General features: G+C 36.6%; 2 protein-coding genes across 6 annotated transcripts in view; one reads left to right on the forward strand and one right to left on the reverse strand.

The window, feature by feature from the left end:
• TANK (TRAF family member associated NFKB activator) overlaps positions 1-8,830 on the reverse strand; it is a 91,990-nt gene extending 83,160 nt beyond the window's left edge. For all 5 annotated transcript variants that reach the window (XM_046943609.1, XM_046943608.1, XM_046943606.1 and 2 more), the window contains exon 1: positions 8,499-8,830. The gene's annotated coding sequence lies outside the window, so the exon portion shown is untranslated. The remainder of the gene's footprint in view (positions 1-8,498) is intronic.
• RBMS1 (RNA binding motif single stranded interacting protein 1) overlaps positions 1-20,966 on the forward strand; it is a 344,109-nt gene that overhangs the window by 113,766 nt on the left and 209,377 nt on the right. The gene's annotated exons all lie outside the window — the stretch shown is intronic.

Raw genomic sequence — 20,966 nt, forward strand, 5'->3', positions numbered from 1 at the left:
ACAGGACATACTTATTTGATGGCCAGAACATTTTACCGATTAGGTCTATGTAGTGTCTGATTCCCTGCTATTGTCAGGCCATACGCACTCTACTCTTCATCAGATCATGTATCTGTTCACTATTGATCTTTCTTTGGACTTCTGCTCCCTCTGTTCTTTCCTCTGTGGTGGCGGCAGCACTGCTTTAGTTGTTCGGCAATTTCCACCTTCCAACATTCACCTATTCTAAAGTAATTCTCTAATTATTGTGGAAGAGAGAAGGTTCAATCAAAAGCACATGCCAACTGGTAGGTTCAGCTCCTACAGACACTGTTAGTTCCAGAGGCTTATTTTCAAAACAAAAAGAAATACGGTGCAGTAATTCCACCTAGAAACTCAGGCCCGCTATCACTGAGTTATGTGTTGAACTTCTTCAGTGAGTTGTTTATTCCTGTACTAAGTTTGCATATAGACTTTTTATTTTGTATTGTTTTATTTTATTTTATTTTTTTATTTTTTATTTTATTATTTCCGTTGCAGAACCTTGAAGAATTACATCTTGGATACATCTTCAAACAATGTAAAAACATTCAGTTTGCCATTTGAATTTATTACCTTTCAAAGCAAAGAAGAAAAGGAAATAATAATGATGGGAAGATGTGTTTAAAAATGCTACAAACGCGTCATATGTTATTCAAGGAAAACAATTCTTTTACACAGCACTAGAATTGTTAAATGGCAAAATAACGTCAATTACTGCAGCAATACTGTTGCAGTTGTGTTTGAATCTCACTGCTTTTGCTACCCTTTTTTGTCTTCTTATTAATGTAGAAACAAAGACTTAGTAGACTTAGTATTGAAAAAAATAAATTAAATTCAGGCCACTTGGCAGCAGCTTCTAAGCGCTCAGGTGAACCTTCTACAGCAAATGCAACAATGCACCTGGGCCAGAACAGGCCCGGTGATAGGGCTAATGGTGCTTCTAGTCTCCTTCACTCTAAAGAAGAGTGAAAACAAAAACAGTGGTGGAGAAGCAGAGCAAGCAAGGCCATTTGGTAACAGGTGTTGCAGTAAAGAGTTGTTATTTTATAAGCCTGATAGACATGCTGTTGGAAGTGCAGGACATGTGCCAATGGTGTCATTATTTTGACCAGGATGGCAGCAAACCCAGCTTCAGCAGACTTAGTTACAAGAGTACAACAGACACTTGCGGCTGTTGCCCTTTCTGGTATCAAATGGACCCTTACTGAAAAATTCAATGTCTCATGTTATTTCAGGCAAAACTTTCCCTCATACTGAAAGCTTTTGCTGTGGGCTGATGTGGTCAGTAGAAAATGAGCACAGAATTCCACTCAGTTATCATTATGTATCATTTGAACAATATCTTATGGGTTTCGATGTAGCCAGGCATTATGATAATCTATTCCTCAAAGGATAGCATAGAAGTGAGGATGTATCTGCTCAGACAGTATGTGAAAATAAATGATAGGTGGAAAAACCCCGTATTTTCTAGAATAAAAGATGCACATATTATTTATTTGTTAATTTAGTTGTTTTAATAATTATTTCCAACCACTTTACACTTCAGAATATAAAATCCATGTGAAATTTTAGAGCATATACTTTTGCTTCTGTTCTTTTCAAAGCAAAATATTATGGTGAGCCAGTTTTGTATGTATTATTACATCCTCTCAAGGGACTTAAGTAAAAAATGTCTGTGAAACATTACTCTAAATCACCACTGAATGAGGCCTCTCACAGTACATAAACCTAACTGTGTTCATAAGTCTTCTCTGGGTCAGGGCTGAAGAATGCATTTACTTACCAGCACTGCCTTGAAGACATCTTAACAAACAAAAGAATCAAGCACAACAAGAAAAGCGTCATTCTTGTGAAGACACTTGACATTCCCTGAAGCATTCACACCCATAAAATCAGTACACACCTGAAAAGCAGACTGAAGTAAAAGCAGCTGAAATATGTTATTGTAGGAGAAGTTCAAATATTTGCAGATATTAAGCAATTGTTCCACACTCCTAACACAACTTGTTGCATTACACTCGAATATGCAAAGGCCTCTCAGTATCATGGCGGAAACTGAAAACTTGGTAAGGTCTGAAACTTGCTGTGTTCACTGAATATGTGTAAATATGCATTCAATTAGTCTGCAGTAATTAAAAAAATGTTGTCTATTCATACTTCAGGATCCTCAGGCTTCGTACAATGTGTAATTAACCTCCAGTTGAGAACAACCTCTGTTGTTCATTCAATACGTGAATCCATCAAGTGGATTCTGTATTAAGAGTATTAGTATATTGCTACAAACTGCTTTCATTTTTGCAGAGCAAACTTATTGGAGAAAGAGAGTTCTGCACCAAAATTGCCAAGTTACATGTTGAAAAATTATAAGGGTATATAAAAAACTGATTTATAATGGCAATACTGAATCTAAAGAAGGTGACTTAAATGGCTGCCTCCCTCAGTCACTTAAAAAGTAACTATGTCTATAAAATTCCATCTGTTATGGAGTGAGATAGAGTGCTCCATACAAAAGACTTAACCACTGAAACATTCTAGACTCCATAGCCGTTCTCATTGCTGTACTTAAGCTGTTGCTGTTCTAATGCTCTGAATATATTTTTCTTACCATTAATATTTGTCGTTGCAATACTGGGAGACAGATTAAAGAACTGTAAATCAGGATCTCTTGAGTTTTCTTTTCCATTCTTCATCTTAACTGGCTTCTTTCCAAATTGCTAGTTAGCCACCTACATCTTAAGAGATATTTAAGAGATCTGTGCTGCAGATACCTGAGTGATGACAAAAAATTTGGAGAAGGACTGTAAATTGCTTTGCAAGCCTTTCATATTATCTATAGCATTTTAAATGCAAAACACTTATACTGAGCATTAGGAAACTTTTTATTCTGCTTTATATACTGTATGCATTCAGAGAGCTGCCCTTCTTCTCTTGCTAGAATGCAATGTAAACCACTGATATTTTTACATTACACTTGTGTAGGGGGTTGTTCTTTTATGTATTTGTTCATATTTAGGTTATGTCCCCACTTGATTCTTTCCCTCCAACTGCCTACCAAACATCTGTGATGCAGGAGCTGAAGCTTAGAGAAAATCAGAGAGGAAGCATTTATCTAGTGAGAGAAGATGGGCTCAGTTATGCTCTAGGTTCTTTAAAATCTTGCTCTCATCTCTACTTATGGCCAGCAGCTGTACCTATAGAGCCACATCTGCCTCGTTAGGGGCACATTGGCAAGCATATATGAAGAGAATTGCTTGAATAACTTTTGCAAAATACCCTTGCAACATTTATACACGTATCATTGAAGAGATGGCAGTGGTTCCATGCCTCTTCTTACGTGGTTTTGTACATAAAAAGGCATCTCCCCATACAGAATTTCAACATCTACTTTATGGGCCAAGACAAAACAAAATTTTATTTTTATTATTGCTATTCTCAGATGTTAGGCTATTATTTAATCTTCATTTAAGTAGAAGAGATCAAGAAAGGTATGATCTCAACATCTATACTCAATAGAAAGCTGAATGAATACTGTTTAAAGTTACATATGAATACAGTCACTTACTAGTAAGTTTTCTGCTACCTGCTGATGTTATACTAGTTTCTGCTAATGCAGATATGAACAACTAATTCTAGTGATGGGAAATAATTTAATAAGAATACTTAAATACCTAAATTAATTTTGCTGCTGTATTTGTGTGGATAAGCAGTTAATCTGGACAGTGCAAGGGACAGTCCCATGAGTACTTCTCTGATATAATATCAGCACTTGTTAATCCACATGCAAAACAGAATGCACCAGAGGAAGAAACAGATAGGTTTGGCTACAATCATGTTTTTTTTTTTTTTAGAGGCAGGTAAACTGACTGGTCATCACTCCTGAGAAACACTCTAATGGAAACAAGTCTGAATTAGTCTGATCCTACAAGAATTGTTCAGTTATTAGTTAAAAAACAGGCTATCCACTAACATACTATTTATCATTGAGTTATATATCAGTGCTTCCAGACACTTAATGCCTGAGGTGGGAACGTAATTCAGATCATTTCACTTCAAAAGCAGAGGTCATTTACCCACTTGAGCAAGAGGAGGATGTTTGTTATTGAGTTTCAGCACAGATTCAAGGAGAATTGGCCAAGCATTAGAACAGCTGAGAGCATGACAAATTTTACTCAAAAATGCCTGCATTTCCATTGCATGAGCTATAATGAGGAACTACCGTGTTCACAATTTTTCATCTAAAATTATTTTGCAGGTTTGTTATTGTGAATTACCCTCTTAAATTCTGTTGGTGAAAGTGAGTATTCTTATTTGATATATCAAGTATAGTCAGCGGTCGAAATGTTTTGAATGAGTACTATTTAAAAATTTCAATTTATACTTCTAAGCAGTTGGCTTACACTTCTGAACAATGCACAAGTACATACTGTGTTTTTCTCCTCCTGAGTGGAATAGACAAGTAAGCTAACTTATTTCAATGTCTATAATTAACAGAGAGGTGAGTGAGTACTGTTTAAAATGATACGTTACTGAATACAACCAGCAGTGGTTGATGTATCAGCCAATATTTTAATAACTTCCAAATGAACAAAAAAATACAAAAACCTCCAACTACTTTTCCACTAACTTTCAGATGAGTTTTCTTAAGTACAAAACTCATCCAGAAAATCTGTGGAAAAAACCCGCAGATTTTCTGTTCTAGCACATCACTAGAGATTTTCATTCAAAAAATCAGTAACAGTTCTTGATCGAGCTCTGACTTAACTCACCTCCTGAAATATGCTTCTGAATATTTTCCCTGATCCTGAAATAATCTTCTAACACGAGGTGCTTTTGGCTTTGGTAAAGGAAAATAGGCTACTTTTTTAATTCTTCGCAAGTTTTTTTTTTTTTTTTTTTTTTGGTTGGTTGGTTGGTTGGTTGGTTCCTTTCCAGAGCTATTCCATAGGCAGAGATAAAAGAGGCCACACAAAGTGGACACAGATTAGGTATCTTAGACCACTACAGTGATTGGTGGTATCTTTTGTGACAAGCCATGCAGCTTTGTATTTCTCTTCCTTATACCTTGTGCTTAAAATCATCTAAGAATTCTTGCAATTTGCTTTAATGAAAACACATTTGTGTTTCAGGAAGAATAGCGTTGCATCTCTACAGCTCATTAGGAAGTAAAAACCATACGTTCAATATGATGTGCAAGTAAAACTTTCATTTTAAACTGCACTGCTACATAATTATCCTGTTTACAGTCTTTCCTACAGCTTTTCTCACAGAAAAATGTAGATTTGGATTCTAACTGGAATGAAAATGCCAGAAAGCTTTGGCAAGAGGAAGGTTGCTGCATACTTAGGGATATTGCATGGAGAAAGAAATGTGTTTGTAATTAGGGAAACGCAGAGCAGTTCTGATTACATCTGAGAAAAGCCAAGTAGAGCAACTTTCTGAAGGATAGACTGTGTAAGCTTAAGTGGATAAAATTTAGCTTACAGTAATGTAGTTAAAGGAAATACACAGATTCTCACAAAGTTGCTTTAACAGACCTGCTCTTTCACAATCTTCTATAATCCATTTCTTCTATAATTGATTTGTTCCTGGATTAAAACATGCGCACTGTTTGTCCTGCAAGTTTCAAAGAGTCTGGCCAATTTTCTCTCAAAATCTGTGAGTAATGGTCACAAAATTCACCCACATGCAAAAAAATTTAGCTGAAGATAGTATAATGGATTCACTGAATTAAGTGGGCACTAAGTAGACATAATTGACTATATTGCGTTATGAAAAGTGTTCAAATCCCAAATGATTTTGAGAAAGACTGAAAACTAGAGTGCTTCTCCCTCATCTCAACAGAGCTTTTTCATATCTACTTGACCCTTGGAATCCAGGCACCTCTAAAAAGCATCACTTTAAAAATTATTTTAAAACACTCAGTTGACAAATTAGTGTGGGGCTGTTTAGTCTCATACACTCCTACTTTGACAAGAGCCCAGAAAATTATACAAGCTAAACTGGTAAAGTTGGAGAGCTGAAGTAACTCAAATGTTGAACTAACAATGCCACGGAAAATGTCTACATAAGGATTATCATCTTGAAATGGAAGTTCTGGTTGTGTGACGTCGATTGCTTTTTATATCTGACCAGGGGGCTAGTCGTGTGGAGCTTCAGACTGCACAGAAACCTGCATTTGGGATGGATTCAGAATGTTAAAGTTTCTGAGTCAGTTGCTTGCAGCGTTCTTTTCCTCAACATATGGGTCAGTAAGCAATTGTTACAATTGCTCACAGCAAAATCCCATGTGCCGCAGGTGCTCGTTGTCCTCCCTCAGGCCAAACTGTTCATCCTTTTTTTTCCAGATCAAATGCAAGTTCCCATTTCTATAGTACTCAGAGTATGTGAAAGACTAACTAGGCGCATTCAACATATTTTCACTGTGAGTACCTGAAAAAAGAGGCTGAAAATTCTCAAGTTTTTGGGTATCAACCAGGAAGAACAGACCTGGAACCCCATAGTGACGATACAAATCACAGTACTGTAGACCAATATATTGAGAAAAGTTCAGGAAAAGAGGTTTATAGCATTACTAGTGTAGATTGTGAGAGACCATATTTTCATGGCACACAGCACTAACAGATGTGGTGCTGCACTTTAATTTAGTGTGAATAGCCAAGTTTCATCAAAGCACTATTATTCTCAGAAAATGCCTGCCTGGAGAATGTTAAGGCTTTTGGCTTTGTAAAATTTAATATTCAGGCCCGACTCCTCCCAGTGGCCAACTTTTCTATCGGTTGTCTTACCATAAAGAATTTCAGTTCTTGTTCATGAGGTTGGTGACCAAAGTGCTTAGAGCCCTCTATCTGTGACACCTAAGAGTCTCATTTGTTGTTAAATATGCAAAGGAACAAAATATTTCTATTTAGAAATAATGAATGATCTAACAGAAAAGAGAGATATTTCAGTAAAAAATAATTATCAGGGAGTCAGAGTTCTTTAAAGCTCATGACTAACAGCTCTAGAAGGCTAACTCACATTCATAAGAAAAACAACCCCTGCTATCTTTATATAAATGAGGATGGAACTTTGAAGAGCAAATGGCAACAGAAGAGAGAACAGGGGAACAAGAATGAAATCCTCATCCAGAGTAGAAGTTTGTTTTGTATACTGAAGTCAAAAAGGTCTTTAAATATCTTTTCCTACCCCCTTCCGAACTATAGCATGTTCAATAGCATAAACAGATGCACTAATGCTACATATTAAATCCCCAAATTCTGCATGCGTTCTTATTTGAAATTCACCTATGTGGCTCATTCTTGCTATGAAGACTTATATTTGGCACTAGGTACCAAACCTGCAATTATATTTGCAAGGCATAGGAAACGTCGTCTTCAGCTGGTAAATTTGTCACAGTTCCCTTAAAGAACGTCATGGCATATAAGCACATAATTTCAAGAAAATGCTATTATACCTTATGGTAAAATTCTTCTAGGTTTTTTCTCTGGTACCGTATATGCTTATGTCACATTTCAAGTCTATCCAGTATACCATGCTTGCCATTCTCCGCCTAAAGAGAGGCATGGATGTGAGAAGAACCCTTACACAGCTTTTCCAAGTATGACGAACGAGACAAGATTTGTGGTATGTCAGGACTACTGTAGATTGACCTCAGTGTTGATGGAATCTTTTTTTGTACTCTATATGATCGTAACTTTGGTCAGAATTTTTACTATATGGTACAAAGGACAAGTGGTACAGAGTTGTCTTCAAAAACTTGGGATTACTTTAGAGGATATACAGTAAAGCATCTGTCTGGAAGCAATTAAAAACTGATATAAACTTACTGTTTATTTTAATCAATCAATCATTCTCACTTCTTTCTCTTGGTGTTTTTATACTGTTTTAATTTTTAAAATTTTAACTGTCTATAATGGCTTTTGACTTGTTCTTTCTTTTGCTTTCACAGATCAAATCTTTCACAGGTTTTGAGCAATACTCTGACATACATTTAAAATTTCTTTACACTACATTCTTCCTATTTTCTTTTTGTTCATGATCCAAGTATAAACACTGTCAGATCCACTTAGTTATTTACATTATACTTAAAAATATCTTTGTATGAGTGCAGTTAGAATATTTATTTGGTTTCTTCCCTTTTCCCAGCTCTTCACAAACCAAAACAATGCTCACAGTTTTCCGAGAATGGAGACGACACAGGTCCAGGTTTAAATCTCAAATGTAAAGAAGAATATTATTTGAACTGAAACCAATATACTGGTTTACGATGAGAATTTTCTGATTTCCAAATGCATATTTTGAGAACAGCTGACATGACTAAAATGCATTATCTTTCTCCGGAGTGCTTATACTCTTCATCACATGTTGTTTCATTTTGCATTTGTTCTTTTTAATATAATAAATGGATATGTGCATAGAAGTAAAGTAGAGGCAGTTGAAGTATGCTGCTATCAATATTCAGCTGAAGATAAACTTACCAGTGACTTTAACAGACGTTTGCCTGAATAAAAGATTGAAAAATGAAATTCTTCACTTAGTCACTTCATTACAGCTTGTAAAATCTTGGAGTCCAGTTCTTAATCTCTTCCTCACTTGCAAGAATAAGCACTGAGAATTTAAATTGCATCAAATCAAAGGGTGATGCAGAAGTGCATTCTTCCCTACTTCTTCAGTGCACTGAAACAATAAAATAGAAGCACTGTCTCTAAATATTTATTTCCAGCAGTCTTTAGGTGCTGATTAAATATTGACATGATTCAATAGCAGTTCTGTAGAAGCTCAATCTCAGGAATTTGCAAAAGTGCCAGACAGAGTTATACTGCGGTGAACTGTCTCTGAGTTCTGCTGATACGTGAGAAGGCATGGAGTAGTGTGTACTGAAGCACCTCCTCTTAAGTAATGACATGATTTATTTTCACTAAGAATTTCTTAACTTGGAAACATTCTATAAACAAAAAGAACTCTAATGTGTGAGCTTGTCACATTATTTTCTTCCTCCCCTGGATATGGTTATTTGCATTATTTGTATTAACTTCTTTGAAAAGTTTTGTGCTGTCTATTTTTGTAATGGGCAGTCTATTCACCATAAATTACTTATTACTTACAAGATTACAGTATAAAATATAGAACAAGTGAGACAAATACATTCTAACTCAGAAGTTTCAAGAAAAGCTACACTGTTTTACAGTTTTATGACATTCATTATGCCCCCAGAATTGAAAAATCTTTCTAAACTCCTAACCATCTGCTCCGAGTAAAGCAAATGTTTGTGCTGCTGCTCTCCATAATCCCCATTTCCTTTCTCCCACATCTGCTACTGACCAGGCCACTTCTTGATTGTTATGGAGTGCTCAGATTGAAAAGATGCAACAACTTTAAAATGAGAAGATGTCATTCTTATTAAAACCTTTTACTCAGACTCTAAATCAGGCTGCAGGAGCCTTCAGGTTTTCTTACTGATTTTGGGCAGCTGATTGAATCTTTGCAAGCTTTGATGTCCTATCAATGAAAGGGAAAAATATTGTTTGGCTTTAAGATAATATTACTGTTGTATGTTAATTAAAAAGCATTAATTAAAAGCATTTGTTTGTTGTGTAATATGAGGGAATAATATTATCTTTTGAGACTTCTACGCACTGTATATAATGAAAACAGTTTAAAATGTGGAAAAACCATCTCAGAATACTGTCTCAAAATGCCTTAAAATGAAATGATACATGAATTGCCATTTTTTCTTTTGGAGCGTACAGAACCTTCTGCTGCTCCTGTGTTTGTAGACAGTGAAATAATCAAGTAGTTGAATAAATCTAGTAAAGCTTTCCTGCACTTCTGCTGAACACAAGCCTTTTACCTGCCCTGTATACTATATTCTGTAAGTGCTAAACATAGAAGCTCTTCTTACCGTAATGTTCTGTAAGCATTTAAAATGTCAGGAGAGAAAACTTATTAAGGCTTTCCCGTGTATAGAAGCTTCCATTGGTAAAATTATATAAATCAGATTTATATGACATCTATAAACACTACACTGTACTGTATCTTGGCAGACACAGGTTGTTTAAATTGATTCCAAGATTTCAGGTTGCTGAGCATTGCATTTTGCATGCCCTAAACACACTGGACACAAAAAAGACAAAAACAAAATGCAGTCCACACCTCCAAATAGACTCGTTGGTACTGAACCTCTGCATGTTTGCCTTTAGCATTTTTCAAATTTTCTTAACGCTTCAGCAAGTGAAACAGCCTCAAAATTGATTTCGAGGAGAGTTTGACAACATAAACTTGCATGTGCAGATGTTCCTTTTTGAAGTAGGTCTTACACTGCTTCAGTCTAACGAAGGAAAAAGCCACGGATCCTTTAAATTAATTGTTCCTGCTTTTGAGGGATCAGGGTAGACATTTAGTGGTTTGTTTAAATATAGTTAGAGTATGGCAAAATTACGCGCTGCAGGAGAGTGAAGGACACAAAGGTCCCTTGACTTATGGAGGTTTGATGTGTCAGATTCATAACAAACTTGCTGTTCTGAAATGATGTAGACATGATGACCACAACTGCCTGCAGAATTTATATGTGCAGCTGCATGCAGAGCTGGCTCTGACCTAACAGTTCAGGACTAACTTCTGAAGGACCTAATGCCAGTATGATGGGCATGAGATGACACTCATGTCTCCATTAGTTTCTGATACCATTGGCACACTTCAAACCATTTGGGTTTCAGCAAGTATGTATGCGATGTATGGCAGTGATTGTAAATGTCTGCAGAGTGATTTTGGTGACAGCTGACCAATGCATACGGCACATATGAAAATGTGGTAGAAATAGGTAATTTCAGGAAACATTTACAAATACAGTGGAGTCAAACTGAGGTGTGCTCATATTTCCTTTCTGCTCCTCGGTGGCCTGTTAGGACACCTGTGGGGGGAACATTCATCTGGCACAGATCACAGGGGGTTGCAGGTGCAGCTTTGGAATGCACCAGGGAGGTGGACAGCAGCAGGAGACCAAGAAAATCTTGTGGTACAACAAGTTCAAGCAGGGACTGCATTTTTTCAGTAACACAACATGTAGGTTGTCATGTAGCCTCTGACTGTAGGGATGGCACACATGGAGCAGCATATCTGGAGTTTCCGTTCCTGTAAAAATTGCACCATTCCTGAACTGTCTGCAGAATGTGGAGACTAGACAGCTCTAAAGATCAAATATTTGTGTTTGCAATAAGCAAGCAAACAAACAAATAATCTAGCTTTTAAGGTAAATGGAAGTGTTGATCCAGGCAGTACTTTAATATCATTGTGCCATATTACCACATATTACATATTCCCAAGTTGCAGCTTGGACTTTCTCTTTAGATCCATCACAGTTTATTGTAGCTAATAACATAAATATCATCTCATACACTCATCAGAGTGTATCTGCAGTGATATGAAATGTGATGGGTTTTATTTCATGTAGTTTACTTGGGTTCCAAAATGTCTCCTGTGCCCACCAACATTGTTTGGATTTCAAGACATTCTTGTCCCAGGCCTACTGGAATACAGAAGGCTTAGAAACGTTTGGTTTTAGTTTTGGTTAGTGGCAGATTTTGCATGATTCTTCATGACTGTTAGGAATAAATCCTGTTCATTTGCAATTAGACTTCTGTTTTCTTCTTCAATTTAGTATTGTGTAGCAAACTCTAGCTTTCTGAAAACATCCATGCCTTATGGTCAGGTTTAACTTTTTTTTCTTTACTTCAGCACCTGCCAAGAGTTGAGGAATTTTCTAAGCTGTGATTAAATGTGTTGCTTCTCATTATTCTTTTCTTTCTGATGACTGTTTAAAAAAAAAAAAACAGAAATACCAAGCGCACAATTTTCCAAAGGAAAACTAGGAATACCTGGTTTGCAGGGAAATCCATCTCTTGTGAATGTGTAAATGCAAATCATTCTTCGTACTGAAAACTCTCATGCCACTGTGCAAATGCACAAATTAGTTATACATCCAGGCTGAGGAACACAGAGGACTGGCTAATTCGGCTCTCAGAAGTCCACAGAATTGTTCATTGGCACTGTGTACAGAGCACATTTACAAATTAAATCTTTTATCACTGTAGACCTTTTCCTAAATATTTTTAGCTTATGCAATAGCATCTGGTTTAAAACAGGAAACAGACTTATAGCTAAATGACTTTTGCACATAAATATTTAAGACTATATACTGAAATGTGACACCACAAGTTATCACTTCCCGGTATGCAGCCTCTTATGCTCAGTTTTAGTTTGGCAGATATAAAATACCACAAAGACATGATAAATGCAACGTCCTTTTCAGAAAACGAATTAAGTTCTAATATCACTTTGGAATGCTATAGCCATTAAGCAGTATTTCTGTTTTTAATGAATTGCTGTTGTTTTTTCAGGAGTGGGCTTTTTTTCAAATGGTTACATACCGTCACATTTACTTTAAGATTTGACCTGGTTTGCTCCCTCTTCAGTTAGTGGGAGCTTTGCTGCAGATTTCAGCTAATAGTTTGTACTGAAGGAATTTGCAATGCTAAGAGCATAAACACTATTTTTTTCATGGGATACCTTTAGCTTTAGAAATACATTAAAGACAAACATCTTATTATTCTGGAATTCTGAATACAACTTTGTCAGTTTTGGGGAGAACGATTTATAGCATTTAAGTAAGTGATCACGTTGGTGACTGATAGATGCTTACTACATGCATGCCTTTGTTTTTAATGCCCTTCCCCTATCTTGCAATCTTATGCCATGCTTTTATTTGTCTCTTTCTTCAGTGTATAATCTGCAGTGCCTGCTGTTCTATATGCTCTCTCTAGGTGGCCCATTTCTGTTAAACAACTTGGGACGTTTTACTCCGTTTTTACTTGTCCCAGATGACTTCTGCCAGATTCAGGGTTTTACATTGGGTAGTAGAAGGACATGGTAGAAGCTCATATGAAAGCATGAAATTCTTCTGGATGTCAGAACCTTCAAACTAGTCTCTCCAGATTTAGGCATGTCTTCAGAGATGATTAGGTAATCACTTCTGATTAATCTTAATGAAGGCTTTAGTAAGCATGAATAATTAAATGGTTAATGAGACCTTCATTTTGTGCTTGTCCAGCATGGGAAGGACTATTGGTACTATACTCTCTTAATTAGACAGTGTAAGATGTGTAAAGAGATGTAGGTCTGCTACTGAATTATTCCCAAGACACAGATACATCTCAGATAAGAGAAGGCTTGGGAAAACTACAGACTGAACAGGTTGCCTGAAAGGCACAAAAGACCAAATGAGAGGAGAGGCAGGGGCAGCATGCGGGTGGCTGTGTGCTCAGTGCCTCTGAGTGTTCTGAAGTGGACAAAGCTCTGCCATTGCAGGGCTCTCAGCTATGAGCTCTTTTACCCAGAGCTGTTGTTCTGCTCCAGCTGATCTTGACAGAGTTCCCACCTGCCTCCTACAGCCCTGGAAAGGAGAGAAGTTGTGGAAAAAAATGCCATTTTCTTTTCCACATAGCCAGTGGGCTTGATCAGAAGGGAATCAGAGGGAGCACTAGTATAGTCAGAAGGGTGGAGTGTAAGAACCATCCCCTCCAACTTCAGAAACCTTTACAGCCCTGTTCACTCACATTTTTAGTGTTAGGTAGCTTAAGTTTGTCTTAGGCACAAGAAGTATCTGTGAACAGTACTTCCTTTATGCTAATTCTAAAGAATATCACTTATAACGTAGCCTAGGGAATGCATTGTCTTACCTTGGTACAACTAAATCCACCGATAACAGCAGTAACAGTGGACAGGCAAGTCTACAAAGGAGTGTCTAGGTGTTCTACCACTCTGATAAAATATTCCATTAGATTTATTCAAAACTACATACATAATTTATTGTGCATTTCAATTAACAATGATAGCCCTGCTTACTCTGAATGATGGATGATGCTTTAAGTTTTATGAAGAAGTCCTGAAATGTTTATAATTTTTATATGTTTGATCATTTGGTTTTCATTTTTTCTTATTAAAAGTGAAAGTTAACTGTGTTCATACTGACTGCCTTCTTAGCACAGTACAGTTTTAACCTACATTTTGAAAACTAGTTATAATTTTTATGGAATTAATATTTAGAAAATATTGTCAATCATCCCTCTTTTCCTATTTGGACCAGTCTTGCACTGAAGTCAGAAGTGACTGATTGAGCTTATCTGTGAAAAGAAAATACTTTCACTTTCTGGAAACTTCAATCATTCAGTAGAATATTTTTAAGTAGTAATTCTTTTGAATCAGAAGGGAAATGTACATTTCAGGAAACTGAAGAGGAGAAAGAAGTCAATGTGATAACTAATTGTTTTATACCTTTCCACTAAATTTTAGCAGATCTGAGCTTGAGCACTGCCCTTGTTTGCTCCACGCTGGTCAGATGATAAGGATTAATTTGCTGTGACCTATCTGTTTTGACCTTACTATGACCTTTAGGCTTTTTTATCCCTTTTCCTGACACTGTCTGTCATCTACCTTGGGCAGCCAAGTATAACTTCAAAGCAGCATTCTGTAGGATCCTTAGTTTTATTGCATAGTCATTCATTCCAGCACATAAAAGATCATTTGCCTATAAACGTTGTTGCTGAAAACAAGAGTAAAGTGGATCCATTTTAATCTTCCCAGGTTATGCCTCTGGGTGTATGCTCCAAAAGGAATAAAAGAGGTGGCATATGCTCTTTCAACTAATTCAGTCCATTATGCAATTTAATTCTTGTAGGAAATTCCAGAGGAACCTCCATCTATATGATGTAAAAAATGCCCCTGTTGTATTTAAGGGACTGAGTTTCATACATTTTCTATTGTGTTTAAAGCTATTTTAATGCTAAGTTGTTGCACTTCTGTTGGAATATTTTAACCAATTTATGGGCTTAAACTATAAATCTAACCCATTTACATGTGACCAGAGGTAACAAACACATAGAGTTCATGTCTGACTTGGGCATGTGTATGTATTGAGAACCTTTGGTGTCCGAGAAGAAGCTGCACAGTCAAGAAAGATTATTTAGTTAATGGACAAATTTCACTTCTCCATGCTTGTAAATTACAGGAACTTTCCAAAGCAGACTCATCTGCTGGACTCTAAGTTTACTCTGCATGCTTTGTCGTCCAGTTGTCCAATGTGAAAAACACTAGCCTTCTAAGCCAATTTCTAGACCATTTTTTGCTTTTACTTAGGCAAAATCTGAGAACATAAAATCACAGAATTGTCGAACAGCTTAGTTTGGAAGGGACCTTAGAGATCATAGAGTTCCAACCCCCCAGCTGTGGGCAATGATGTCACTCACATTATGTTAGTTACAAATACATCCTTGTTTTCAAGTGAAATTTTGATTTTTTTTTTGCTTTCAGTGGATATAAATCTCAGACCAGTGGGTCTGAAACTGTATAACAACATTGATAACATAATGTCACATCTCCTATAAAGATTTAAATGACATTAATCTTAAGAACTGAGTGTCAGGCTTCCAGAATGAATGAACATACCTCGTGTGAGCTCATGGCGTGACCTCATATGGTGAGAGAATCATTTATTATCTTTTCTGTGAGACATTTTTGATAATACTTCAAAGGGATGAAGATAACAACAAGTACCATATCACAAGAACCATGTGGATTTATGTTTACATTCATTTGGCATCTTCTCTTTGAGATTTTCCAGGAATTTTACAAAAGTATTTCTGTGGAAGTTTGGAGAAGCTTACCATGCAAAGATCGATGTTTTTTTATCTATCAGCAATGTGTCAGTAATTTTTTTTATTATTTAGAAAGAAGGATTTGAATGAGAGGAGGCCTGTACCTGATTATTATCCTTCATTTTGCAAGTGAAAATTGTGGGAGGCTTACCCTTTACGAAGATCTGAAGTAAATACTTTATAAAAGGGCAAAAGAATAAGATATGCAGTAAGAAACTGCTGAGGGATTTTGCTAAAGTGCGTAAAAGGATTATGGTTGGCCAAAAAAAATCCTCCTTTGGAAAATATTCCTTGCATAGACCTGAAGAATAAAAATGTATGTTTTTTTTTATGGTTAGCAGTTAGTGGAATGGCATTTGATGCAGTAAAGGTACATTGGTTTTTTTCTTTCCTCTTTCCTTCACTCCTCTCTTTTTCCTTTTTTCTATTTTATTTTATTTTTTAAAGTTCTAAGGGCTTGCAAGAGTTTACACAAGTTGCCAAAATGAAATTCGTCTTTTTCTTGGGACTTCTATAGCTCACATCTTTCTTTAAAAGTGCTCTCAAGTCTTTTCTCAACCAAAGCTATCTCCTGCAAGTTCTTGGATCATTTCTACTGGTATCAAACACCCATATGTTGCTGCAAATGAAGGCTGGACGGATCATTCTTCCTAGAACCTTAGTGGAAAAGAAAATGTGAAAATGTATAGATTCTATTTAGTTTGTGTGTCACTTAAGAACACAAAGTATTTTTATTTATCTGTTATCTTTGTAGTAAAAAAAAAATATAAGAGAAAGTAAGAAAATGAAATAGCTACCTCCTTGCCTCACATATGAATCTTGCTCAGTGAGGACTAAGAAACCTCCAAGACTAGCCTCTCATTAATACACGAGATGTTCACAGAATGCTTGCCAGACCCAGGAAGTCAAGTTTAGATGGAAACTTGGCACGAGCTTACTGGCTTGTCCCTTTGAGGGGTGGGAAGGAAAGGAAAAGAAAAAACAGTGAACCCTGTATGCAAGCTTGCATGCATGTACATACGAGTAGGACTTTTAACTTCATTTTCTCATTAAAACAGAGAACAGTGAAACTGTAAAGATTCCATGTGTGTTCCTATAAACTGTGCTTTTCACACATCTTTTGTTAGACACATGGAATGTTAACTGAAAGGGCTTATCTTAAAAATCAGCAGGGTAGCTGGAATGCAATTTTACAAAACCTGGCCATCTTTCAACAAGAGTGGGTGGATTTTCAATGCAGCAAATGTTTGTGTATTAAAAAGTATTTGCCATGGTGACAAAGCTTGGAGAAACATCCCATTAGCCACAGACGGGAAGCCGTTGCAGATTGTTCTGATTATCCATGCCCAAAACTTAGTCTGGCTCTGTTTATACGGCATTTCCCGATTAAAAAAAATAAAATTCAACATACCCCTAAAACCTGAGCAAACTGTTTGCACTTACTTACACATGCCTTGTGCTGTATTTTCTGGCTCAGGTTCAACACATGATTAGATTCTTACTTTCCTGGAACTTAAAACATGTGCTTAAAGCTAAGCATATGCTTAAATGTTCTGCTGCACTGGGACCTAAGAGGATGTCCCTATATTCCTCGTACAGCCAGGACTCCTTCTGAAAGAAACCAGAACTTTAGAATAGAAAGGCCTGTAATCTTCTGCTCAGTAGAGAGTTGAGTACACGAGTTGATAAGATTTTGTGGTGATGGATATTCAAAACAGTGTTGGAGGTAGCCTAAGAGAGCACATGGGCATACTTTACATATGCATACAAATATGTTACCTGCTAAAGTGTGTGGCAGCTGCATTAATCACAGTCCCAAGTCCTTGTTAGTAAGAACTGTTATATCATACCATCATGATTTTGATATGAAAGCCTAGAGCAAAGTAAGCCATCTAAATGGCAGGATACTACAGTTGTCTCACTGTTATTGCAAAACAGCTGTTTTCTTCCAGCTTTTCCCCACTTCTTTCCCCACTTCTAAGATCAACAGTTTGAGATGGTGTTCTTCAGAGTATTGCACCTCACTGGAGAGTTCGAAATCTCCCTTTCTAGAAACAAGAACTAATTTCTGCTCCTCTGACTGTCACTTGCATAGTGAAAGATAAATAATCTCCATGTCAAATGATACTCTCTGGAAAAAGCTCAATTCTAGCTGGAATTAATTTGTGCAAGTGGAGTGGACAGAGCAGCCCGTGAAGTGCATGTGGGATCATTGGATACTAGAGGGAAATAATCACAGGGCAGAACCAACCTGGAATAAAGGCTCTCCCTCAAGCCTTAACTTCTCTACTTAGTCTTTTGGAGTTGGAAGCCCACTCATTCTTGGTTTTCATGCTAAGAGTAATGTGCCTTTGTGAAGCTACTTCATGTGATTTCAGTGTCTTTTAATTATTTGCTGTACTGGGGTGGAAAAAGAAATGTGGAGCTACACAAGAGGTAAAAGTAATGGATGTTTTATCATAGAATCATAGAATCATAGACTGGCCTGGGTTGAAAATGACCTCAAAGATCGAGTTTCAACCCCCCTGCTATGTGCAGGGTCACCAACCACTAGACCAGGCTGCCCAGAGCCACATCCAGCCTGGCCTTGAATGCCTCCAGGGATGGGGCATCCACAACCTCCTTGAGCAACCTGTTCCAGTGCGTCACCACCCTCCGTGTGAAAAACTTCCTCCTAATATCCAACCTAAACCTACCCTGTCTTAGTTTAAAACCATTTCCCCTTTTTCCATCGCTATCAACCCACGTAAACAGTCATTCCCTCTCCTGTTTATACACTCCCTTCAAGTACTGAAGTTTAAACTACTGTAGTTTAAATTAAACATATTCTGGAGCTGAGAAATGTTTGGTGTCCAGACAGGTCAGAGCACAAAAACCCTGATTCAAAGCCCATTTGGGTGAAAGCAAAAATTTTCTAAAACCTGTGGTCTTTGAGTATAAACCTAAATATTCTGGGAAAAGTTTCCTCTGATGTATACACAAACGAACCAGGAACTGAAGTGAACCCCTTTGGATTCAATTTTGAATTGAAAACATTATTGGCAGAATTGAAAACATTATTGGCAGAATGGATTTTGAATGTAACACTCCTTCTCTGTGGAAAAAGTAAGTTAATTTAAAGTATACTGGACTGATGACTTTACAGATCATGTATGAATTTATGCATAAATACCGTATGTCTTAAGGTGGATTACAAAGTACCCTGTCTATCAGATAGACACTGACATCCTGGCTGTTGTGGCTGAATTCTGTACCAAAGCTTGTGAGAAGTTTACTTTACTAGTTCAGGATGGAGACTTCTTCCAAGAGAAAGAATGTACAAGTGTAACAGGAAGTAAGTCAGTGTAAAATTTCGAAGTCTTTTAAATATTTAAATAACATTAGCACTGTGCTGAAATACTCATTTCCTAATTGCGTAGCACACAGAATCTTGGTCTTGCTAAGGCCTCCAATAAATTGAAAGCAGACTAAAACAAGCTTTCATACAAGAAACATCTGGTTATTTAAGTTTCCTTCTTTTAATACTAATTTTAACAACTCCCAAACGTGGATAGAAATACTACCTTATACTTTTGTTTAAAGTTCATTTCCTGTCCCTGGGATATTCACTGACCTTTTAATGCTGGCCATTTTGCTTTCCACTTTCTTATTCCTATTCTCATTGACTTCATTCCATTCTTGACCTCTCTTCCCCTCAAGAAAATTAAATGCAGTCCAAAACATGTTGGACACCAATTAGTTTTACAGCTCGTCTTACCTCCCCTCCTACTGCATTCTTCAGTTCATTGAGTCCACTCCACTTTTATACTTTCAGCCCTCACAAAACCTATATCCCCACTGCAAAATAAACACTGTTGGCGTGAAATTAAAACCTTTTTCTTTGTTTTTCTCCTGCTACCTAGTATCAACAAAAAGTGAACACTAGACACACAGGAAAAAATATGAACTAGCTTCTACCTTTGGCTTTTGAAAACAAGCTTTATTTTCTAGTAGTTACAGTATGACAGAGGTTTATAGCGTTTTATAACAATAAATCTTGACTAAACAAAAGGTGAAATCAATCTTCCTGGATACTGTGATTTACTTGTTTATCTTTTAATTACTGAGGTGTTGGAACAAGAGTGAACATCTTATTTGTTATGATGTTTGTGACATGAGAAAGCATATTCTCTCTTTAAAGGCATACCATAAAATATAAACATAAAATGTAAACATAGATCATGATTCTACTTATATGTAAAGCTATTATTTAAAAAACAGACATATTTTCTACTGTTGCCTTTATATGAATCTGCAGTGTCAGTTGTGGTTAACAGTAGGAACTTGCTTAATAAATCTTCTGTTACTGGCCTACCCCCTGACTCAGTGAGACACTTGCTGAGAGCAGACACTGCAAGGTTCAGAACATAGCTGGGAAGATGAGAACCACTTCTCACCTCCTGATTTATGTTCCAAAGTAGAAGATAGGCACATATTTAAGTATCTTTTTGATGTACTCTTAGTGACCAAGTGGCTGGCAGACAGAAAAAAAACACACAATTCTGTTTTACTATACACAATCACAGATCCTAACAATCAAAATTTTACCTTGACTTCAGTAGTGAGACTGGGTATGATGCATGTGTGTGTGTGTGAACTATCATCTTTCCGTACTTTTAGATCTATATTTTATACATTATTCTGGGGATATATTTTCAAATATGTATCATACGTATTTGTATATGCGCAAAAATATTTCTGTTGGAAATGGCAAAGTGGCTTTTAGAAATCCCTTTTCTTAGTGGTACTCGAGAAGAATCCTGCTTATATCTAGTCTAAAGCGTCCTTCTTTTCAGAAAGGAGAAGCTATAAAGCTGCCAGTGGTTGCGGTTAAAACTCCTTGTTAAAAGCAAAAAGTTAATTGCATGCATTTTAAAGTTTTTATTAACTTGTTAATGACTATGTGATATTCAGTTTCTTGGACTGATCTGAAGACTGTGAGGAAAAACATGAGTCCCCTATCCTCTCTTAAAGAATCATTATTCCTTTGACTGTAAATAAATCTTATCACTATGAGCCAGGGAACACAGCTTTTATTGATTTATTTTCTTTTTTAACCATCTTGTAGTGTCTACACACACATATCTAAGCCATAGTCTATTCTGAAACCTTCAATATTGTTCACAGTATAAACTATTCTTTGTCCACATTTCCAAGACCATTTTATGACTCTTCAAAGTAGATATTGGACCAGTATGT

This window comes from Gallus gallus, chromosome 7 (assembly GCF_016699485.2).
Source record: "Gallus gallus isolate bGalGal1 chromosome 7, bGalGal1.mat.broiler.GRCg7b, whole genome shotgun sequence".
Lineage (NCBI taxonomy): Eukaryota > Metazoa > Chordata > Aves > Galliformes > Phasianidae > Gallus > Gallus gallus.